The sequence below is a fragment of the Sinocyclocheilus grahami genome, unplaced genomic scaffold (assembly GCF_001515645.1).
Source record: "Sinocyclocheilus grahami isolate Dianchi unplaced genomic scaffold, SAMN03320097.WGS_v1.1 scaffold461.1, whole genome shotgun sequence".
Lineage (NCBI taxonomy): Eukaryota > Metazoa > Chordata > Actinopteri > Cypriniformes > Cyprinidae > Sinocyclocheilus > Sinocyclocheilus grahami.
This window is the reverse complement of record NW_015505640.1, coordinates 304,632-314,218: the sequence shown is the minus strand read 5'-3', so window position 1 is coordinate 314,218 and position 9,587 is coordinate 304,632. Positions and strand designations below refer to the sequence as shown.

Genomic DNA, 9,587 nt, shown 5'->3' with positions numbered 1-9,587 from the left:
ATATATATATATATGTATATATATGTGTATGTATGTATGTATATGTGTGTGTGTGTGTGTGTGTGTGTGTATGTATATATATATAATACAAATCTTATATCTGTTATATTATTACATTATAAATATTTAGTCACCTTAATGCAGTTTAATGCATTCTTGCTGAATAAAAGTATTAATTTCTTTAAAAAAAGGACTGACCCCAAATTTTTGAATGGTACTGTGTGTGTGTGTGTGTGTGTGTGTGTGTGTGTGTGTGTGTGTGTGAGATGCATAATAAAGTTTCATAACCAGTCAGACTTATTTCAGTTCACTTGCTATCTACAATTTGCTATATCTATTCTTTTAAAATTACAACGTCATGTCATGTGTGGCAAAATCAGATTTGGGCCTGTAGAAATCCCTTTAGACTGGCCTGCATTATTGTGCTAATCAGAGCTGGCTGAGAAAAGCAGGCTTATCATCTATCATGTCCTTACAGAAGCTGCCCCATGACTCCCTGGTAAATTCCGGCAGCGTGATGCTTCAGGGGACAGAGCAGGGCGATGAGCCAGATTCAACACAGAACACAATTGTTCAGGCTGCTGCTCGTAACTCATAAATCTCATCATGGTTGCCATGGGAACAGGGCTGTCTCTTACGCCAGAGTCCCTCCAAACAATTGCAAAACCTGGGCACTGCCCTTCCTGCAATGGTTGTAGGCAGGTCACAGATTTGCCATCAGCTCTACAAAATCATAAAAAAATACCACTAGCATGTGTCCTGCTAGGATGATGGCCTAGTTTTCCTAGTACAAATAAATAAAAGGGTTTAGTGGATATTTCATCTACCAGTGCACATGTGGCTCATTTTCTATGGAAAGAAAAGTTGGCCACCGTCCCTGTGCTGAGTAAGACTGTGTAAGTGATGTATCCTGCATAAGTCATTTGGGAGTCATTAAAATCTTGCTCTCTGGTGAACTTTGTTTAACATGACTTCAAAGTCAGTTCTGTTCAGTTAATAAAAATTTTCATTTCATGAGTGAACAATGTTTAAATCAAATAAGACGTAAGGATTATTAATGGAATCTGCAGTAATGTTGGCCTGACAAAACAACCACAATCAAAAATATTGTTGCTCTCGTCACCTCCCACCTTTAATTTTGGTGGAGCCAATATATGTGGTACATCCTGGACCCACAAGCACATTTTAACCTAAAATATACAGACTGATTTTCTAAATTAGACACATTCCTTTTTATCCAATCTTAATGTCTAAAGTCTTAATGCTAAATTCACCCTTTTCTGCATTAGCAACAGGAAATGTACTCTGTGTCTGTGGATTGACTCAGTCTGGTGACCAGATCTAAATGGTTGATATTTACTCAGGAGGTCCAGGGGGAGCCCAAACTTCTGTTCTCTCTTTAAGGTCAGCTGGAGACAGAGACCTTTTTGCCCACTTCCTGGAGTGACTGTTTCCTTCCTTTGTCCTTCTTCCACTCATGCACTGTTAGTAAGTCTGAGTCCTGCATCAAAAGGCTGAAGCAGGCTCATTTGTTACTTGGAGATGAGAGTTTTTGACATTTCCTGAATTTGGACAAATAACATTGACTGAGACACTCTGAATTTATTTGCAAAGCAAACACTGATATATGGGTCATAACTGCCTGTTGGTATTGTTCATCAAGTGGTTGAGAATAACTGTATGGCTATCAGATTATTCACAATACAGTCTGAAAAACAAGAAAAAGTAGTTGTAAGATTAAAGACATGCATTAAAGGAGCAACCAAAGTCGCATCTGAAGACTTGAATATTAGAATAAGAGAGGCACCTTGAATACCCTATCAGCCACACTGGCATCATGGTGGCAAGCTTTGCATGCACTTGTGTTTTAGATTCTAAAATGTAGTTCTTACATGCATAAGATCTAGTTTCTATTCTTTATTTCTCATATATCCAACTCATATTAAAATAAACACTTACTTCATGACACAATCTTTGACACTAGCCTTTGTGAAACTTCCTTATTAGGACATGGTGTACACTTCCTTTATGTGCAAGACAAGAACAGTATGATCACACAACTGCAAATTAAGAAAACAGTCGTTTTTATGGTATCAAAATAGGTTTTATTTCACAGAATTCAACATTGTCAAAATGTTATAAATTTTGCATATAAATGTTTTAAAATTAGGATCTTAAATTACGCTGACATAAAAAAGTGACATTCACAGATTGGGTTTATTCGAGAGTCAATTTAATCAGCCATAAGAATCACAGGGATCTTATGAACAGAAAAATATTTGAGGATTGGTTTTGAGACACTTAAACGTACACCCTGAAAGAAAACAATAAATGTCAATTTTAGGATGGAAGAAGCCACTGGTTGTAGTGGGAACATTCAGACTAACTGTATTAAATTAATGCTTGTCTCTTTAATGGAAAATATGTAGATGTAAATCTATGTGCTGTGTGACAGATTTACACAGACAACATGACCTTACAGCTTATATCGGTTTATTAAAATAGGGTATGAAAAAACTCCAGGTCATTCAAGTTAACACGTGGGTCTCTTTTCCTGAGAGATGGTACTAGTAGACACTATTCAAAGCCTTGTTTGGATGATTTGATTTGATGTCAATTAATTGTTATTATTGGCATATGAAAGCAACTTAGGCAGACTTGGACACTTTTTACTACATTTTTGAGTCATGTAGGTCTTTGTTGCCCAGTCTTTAGATTATTGAAGATCACTGGCTTCCCCTACTGGTGACATTCTGATGAAGTTTTTGAGGCTTCAGGAAAACATCATCTGGCTCCCAGCATGCAATAATATGTTGTTAGAACGTCTGATCATTAATGCATTCACCCATCAACGCTAAAAAAAACAATAGTGCCTAATAATACAGCAGCCCTTATTGTAACTGAATTCCCTTTGAAACAAGCTCCTTCCAGTAATGACAAAACAAGCAAGCTTAACCAAGTCAAAGGCATTTTCAATTATAAAGGAACAGACTCAACCTTATAGAATCCATTAGCTGTCCATCTCATAGCTTTTCAAAGGCTGGAGCCCCGGATCAAAACTTGAATGTCTTACGAAACTTTATGAAAGCCACATACCCATGTTCAGTCAGTGTAACACCTTCTAAGAACCAACAACTCAAAAACAGCGCACAGGTCACCAACAAACTAACACACTATACCAAACCCACTATTTCTGAAATTACATGAAATTAAATTCACACCAAAGTATTCAGGTGTCAATGTTGTTGAAAAATTCTCAATCATAAAAATCAATGAAAAACAAGCAGGGATGATTCAAAACAAATTGATTCTTTCATACACATGTAAAAGACACTGATCTCTGCAGTTGTGGCGAGACTAAATTAAGATTTTAGTGATAATGAAGTTAGTGATGATGGAAATGAGGACTACAGGGATGGTTTACCTAAAAATGAAAATTCTGTCATCAGTTACTCACCCTCATGACGTTCCAAACCTGCATGACTTTATTTCTTCGGTAGAACACAAAAGATGATATTCTGTTTTTGTCCGTATTTTGAAAGTTAATGGGATCCAAGCAAGGTACAACATTGGATCCCATTGACTTATTGTATGGACAAAAGAAAAAAAAAAAAACAGACATTTTTTTAAATATCTTTTGTTTTTAATATTCCACAGAAGAAAGATAGCCATACAGATTTGGAATGACATGTAAATGGCAAATAAATAATGACAGAATTTAAACTTTAGGGTGAAGAATCCCTTCAACAACATATGAAGCAAAAGCAGATGACAAATTTTGGCTGCAAAACGAGTTTTATCAGATTGTAGCTGCATAGGCCACTGCCTTTGATCTCAATTAGTGTGATACCTTATAATTCCAGTTATGTAAAAGCCAACACAAAGGTAAACCTTTAAATGTTCACATACTTCACATAGATGCATCTGCATCTAACAAATAATTAGCATGGATTTGTTAAAGAGAAGCAAAAGTTGAAAGTAAAAAAGGGGAAAAAACAGACATTTTTTAAAATATCTTTTGTTTTTAATATTCCACAGAAGAAAGATAGCCATACAGATTTGGAATGACATGTAAATGGCAAATAAATAATGACAGAATTTAAACTTTAGGGTGAAGAATCCCTTCAACAACATATGAAGCAAAAGCAGATGACAAATTTTGGCTGCAAAACGAGTTTTATCAGATTGTAGCTGCATAGGCCACTGCCTTTGATCTCAATTAGTGTGATACCTTATAATTCCAGTTATGTAAAAGCCAACACAAAGGTAAACCTTTAAATGTTCACATACTTCACATAGATGCATCTGCATCTAACAAATAATTAGCATGGATTTGTTAAAGAGAAGCAAAAGTTGAAAGTAAAAAAGGGGAAAAAGCATGCTGATGTGAGTCAGGGAGGGGATTCGGATTTGGATCGCACCAATTTAACCAGGCAATACTCAGTAGCACGGTTCCTGGACATTTTTAGTCCACAAGCGACTGCTGGAAAACCACAGGCTCTGTGTGTCAGTGTCCTCAGCTGGCTGACTGACTCACAGCACAGTTAGCCAAGCACCCAACCCCACTGCAGAAGAAGAGAGAAAAGTATCCATGTCAGCATGCCTCACAAGCACCCATGCCCCACAGAGAGAGAGAGAGAGAGAGAGAGAGAGAGAGAGAGAGAGACAGCAGAGGAAGAGGGGGTGGACAGCTCTCAGGCCCCTCAGTGGCGTTCTGTGGCTTTGGGCTTAGACGCTTTCTTAAGACTCTCTTTCATACTCAAGGCCTCCAGCTGCTCCACCGAGTCTGCCTCACCCTGGCCCGCGGTCGAATGGGAGGCACTGTTGTCTACAAACATGTTTGGGATGTCTTGACCAAAGTAGATCTTGCTGTTTGCGGCGATGGCCTGATATTTCATCAGTTCCAGATACTCTGGTGTCAGCTTCAGCTGTGGAGGAGAGAGACAGTGGTGTGATAACTGACATGAGCACATCCTGTGTGGAATCATCCCTGCTGAAGAAATGTGTGAATGTGCCACCATGTGTTCAGAGCTAGTCAGCTATTGTCTCCTACAGGTGCTTTCTTAATATAGCTGAGGTTAAATGTAGCTTAATATAGCTTTGGGTATGCTGAAAAGTGTGTACATTTTGCTTAAAATGTACAGTGGGGCAAAAAAGTATTTAGTCAGCCACCAATTGTGCAAGTTCTCCCACTTAAAAAGATGAGAGAGGCCTGTAATTTTCATCATAGGTATACCTCAACTATGAGAGACAAAATGAGAAAAAAAATCCAGAAAATCACATTGTAGGATTTTTAAAGAATTTATTTGCACCCTCAGGTCATCCAAGATGTAGGTGAGTTTGTTTTTTCTTTGAAACAGATTTGGAGAAATTTAGTATTATTTTAGCCAGAAGTAAAAGTTTGAAGTAAACGTCTTAATTATGAGTTTGTTTATTACAAACACCCAGCTTTTCACTTTACAAGATGTTAACTTATGGACTGGAGTCGTGTGGATTACTTGTGGATTATTGTGATGTTTTTAATCAGCTGTTTGAACTCTCATTCTGACGGCACCCATTTACTGCAGAGGATGCAATGATGAGCTGGTGAGCTGATAATGTTAAATTTCTCCAAATCCATTCTGATGAAGAAGCAAACCCATCTAAATCTTGCATGGCCTGAGGCCTGAGTAAATTTTCAGCAAATGAACTATTCCTTTAAACCTGTAGGTTTAACATTTTGTAAATGCCCCAAATAACATTTTTTAATTTCCTTAAAAACTGGCTCCTCTAAGGATTTCTCCAAAAAGTTATTGCAAAAAAGTATTTGTTTATGTACAAAGTGCACTGAGCCTTACACCAATATTTCATATTTTCTTAAAATTAAATGGTTAAAAAAATTACATTGAGCACAAAAAAAAAGAAAAAAAGTGTTGTTTTTTTTTTTTTTACCCTGTTGGCTTCTGCAAATTTCGCAGCAGTGTAATATTCCGCATCTGCCCTTGCCCTCTCTCTTGCCAGGAAAGCAGCATCTGTTACAATCAAATAAATGTGTCTGATAAGTAACATACTCTGCATGGCACGTGCTATGAAAATTCTCAGTAGATAAACCAGACCTTCAATTTCTGAGATCTTTTTCTCAGTTTCCTTCTCCATCACTTTTTGTTGGAAGTGAATCTCCGCCACCTGAGCCACTTTCTGAGCCTCTGCAATGAGAGAATACATAAGATGAAAGAGGACAGAACCATGACTCTATACATGATCAGCATTATATTTGGAAGTTCAGACTCACCAATGATTGCCTTCTTTCTCTCAGTTTCAGCCTCTTTCTCCACCACTTTCTGTGTCTGAGCAGTGATGAGCAGCCTGGTCTTCTCTGCTTCCCTGCAGATGATGAAAGCAAGGGAAATTTTGATTAAAACTAGAGAATTGCATGCAAGGGCAATTTAGAATGTTACAAAAGATTGTTATTTCAAATAAATCCTGTATTTTTAACTGTCTATTTTTAAGCAAATCCTAAAATAAATAAATAAATAAATAAATATATATATATATATATATATATATATATATATCACGGTTTCCACAAAAATATTAAACAGCACAACTGACAAAGAAATTATTACTTTCATGCAGGAACCCCAGAAAATATCCAGTACAATTTAATGATGACCAAAAATTATCAATTTTTAAGTCGTTTTTCAGGACATATTGATGGAATAACAACAACACAAAGGATTACCTGGTTCCACAAGGCACATTTTTTATTTCATCTGTTTGCAGAGTAGTCTATAAACATGATGCAAAGGAAAAAAACAAATCAGCATCTTCAACAAAATTCTAGCTTGGTTTCTCTAGCTTTCTAATAAAAACTTCTGATAAATGCATAAATGTAATTGCAAAATATTCAACAACCTCAAAAATCCACTCATGACTCATGTTAAAAGTCGTAGAAAAAGATCATAATAAATGATATATAATATGTACAGCTGTAATAAAACAAGAATAAATTTTTGTATTGGGCCAACTGTAAATACATGACATTTGTACCTGCACTGATCTATATGAGGTGATGAAAGGCAGCATTATATGGTAACCCGGGCCATTAGGAGATGTCAACAATGCTCCTCCTCTGAGAAAAAAAAAAAATGGGAAAAAACATGAACCCGGATTAGGAAGCAAATTAATTATGGGAATGATAAAAATGGCATCAATTTCATTTGTGTAGAAATAATATTACAACTTCTATTACTGTAAAGAAGCTGTAAAGTTACCTAAAGAGACAGTTGAACCAAAAATGAAAATTCTGCTACCATTTACTCTACCTCATGCCATTTCAAACCTGTATGACCTACATTCTTCTATGGAACACAAAGGAAAATGTTTAAAGAATGCTGTTAAACAGATCAATAGGTGACCAATGACATCCATTATATGGAAACATTTTTTATCTTCAATATTTTTCTCAAAATACATTCTTTAATGTTCCACAGATGACAAAAGTCATACAGGCTTGGCCAAATGACAAATTTCAAACATCGTGTTAATCAATTTAACTGATCTAGCCTTCAACCTACAACTAAATTACAGGTATTTTAGGAATCATTAACAAAAGCAGCATAAAACCTGTGTATATTTTTAATGCAACTTCCTTATACTCACCTGTAATACACAGCTAAATGTCCTTCCTCAATCTTGTGAATGGAAGAATGAAGCAGAATGGCCATCACACCGGCCATCGCTGCAACTACTGCCCCAACATGTGCCATTATCCTTCAGCCAGCACTCACCTGCCGAGAGACAAGTTTGCAAAAGCGAAAGCTGAGCTGATCCTTAGGATAAACAGTCAGTTTGGGTGACAAAAGATCAGCTTATAACAAAAGCAAGGGCCCTGAGTGCAAACATGTAAGCAGATCAGCCTGTGCAGCATAACCTCTCTCAACTGATCCCACACACAATTTAAAGTCCGTGTAAAGCGATATTAAAATATGTGTTCTGAGTTTGTCACACAACAGAAACATGTGTTATTAACCACCCAACCAAATTTGAATGATAAAAAAAACCGCCAAGTAAATAACATAAGTTATCAAAATCTTGGAAACCACGCCCCCTCGCGGGAGAGCGGCCGTCTCTCTCAACTGTCAAATACCGCTCCAAACTGAATGGAAGCTACTCATGCTACCTCTAGTAGCTTAATTGGATTTATACATCCATACATGTTTGAACCTCCAGAGCCAGAATCCAATTCAGAGGACATTGACCGGCTACCCGAGAATCAACCTCATCCCACTCGGTCTGCAACAGAGTGGTCTTTTTCTTCTGACTCTAATACGCAGTAGGCTATATATTATAGTGTTAGGGGCGGGGCCATGCTCGGTGGCTCCATTGCGTCATCGAGCCACCGTTTTAGCCCCGCCCCCAAAAAAATCCTGAATACAGAAGAATTGGTGAAAAACTGTTTAACGGTTTAACTCCACAATTCAGTACTACACACTTCAGAGTCTTTGTGCAATACGTTTCTAACATTTATAATGCATTTAGAAACAATTCTCAGAATTGTCTTTACACAGACTTTAAATAATCTCTGGAGAGCTACACAGCAAACCGAGATAACAGGTTTTCAAAGTCCAGTAGAGCCACCCACAGCCCACTACACACGGAAGTAATGTTTCCAAATGCAAATGAACAATAAAAAATATATACAAATAGAGTCTTATGGTCACATCGTACATGTATTATTAAGAGCTGCATGACCCCCTTTATCTATTTTAGGGAAACAAATGTTAATCATAAGGCTGTCAGTGACCAGGAATTGCAGTCTGGCTCGGTTTCAAGCGCAGTTTTTTGTTCGAATGCGCACATCTAGACATGCTGTCTATATAGGGAACTCAGTGGCTTTTTATAACACAGCCGCTCAATTCCCTGTGCTAGCTATGTAGGCTAGCTAGCTACTTCCTCAAATGAAGTGCTGACTCGCACGTACTACTGTACATGGCACAAACCGTAATGACTAAGCGTAATCTGTCGGTACACATGCTAAAACAACCGTTACAGTCATTCACGAGATTTAGACATTGCAGAAGCCATCACAGCACCTACACAATACTAAATTCAAGCTAACCAACGCCCACGGCTGGCTAACTAAGCTAATCAATTGAAATGCAAGCAAATCTTGTGGCAAAACGACCTTCTGTCAAGTTAAACGACATATACGAAAGGCATTTACCGATCATTCGATTAGCTAATGGATAATGATGTCCTTTCGCTTTTGCAGGACATTACTTTATTACTCACGACGCCGTGCCCGACATTGTAAGTTTGAAGGTTCCCACCGAAAAGCTTTGTGAATCCGATATACTGATATGGATTTCCCTTTCAAAATCTGCCTCAAACACACCTTCAAAATAAAAGTCACCAGTACCTTTTTTTTTGTTCTGCTAGGAACAAAATATAAAAAGGGATGAAATGACATAAACAAGTCGTTAAACTAAACAACCTAACTAGCCAATTAACAACAACAATAATATTAGTAATAATTATAATTATAATTATTATTTTATTTTATTCCTATTTAATTTTATTTATCTAGTCGTTGACACTACCTAAGT

The 9,587-nt window shown here is 37.1% G+C and overlaps 1 long non-coding RNA gene across 1 annotated transcript; it reads right to left on the bottom strand.

The window, feature by feature from the left end:
- Positions 1–6,682: 6,682 nt before the first annotated feature.
- LOC107552935 (uncharacterized) lies at positions 6,683–9,366 on the bottom strand. Its single transcript, XR_001604913.1, has 4 exons — positions 9,206–9,366; positions 7,642–7,769; positions 7,030–7,111; positions 6,683–6,768 (listed from the first exon to the last, which is right to left on the bottom strand). It is a non-coding gene; the product is annotated as an uncharacterized lncRNA (long non-coding RNA).
- Positions 9,367–9,587: the final 221 nt, after the last annotated feature.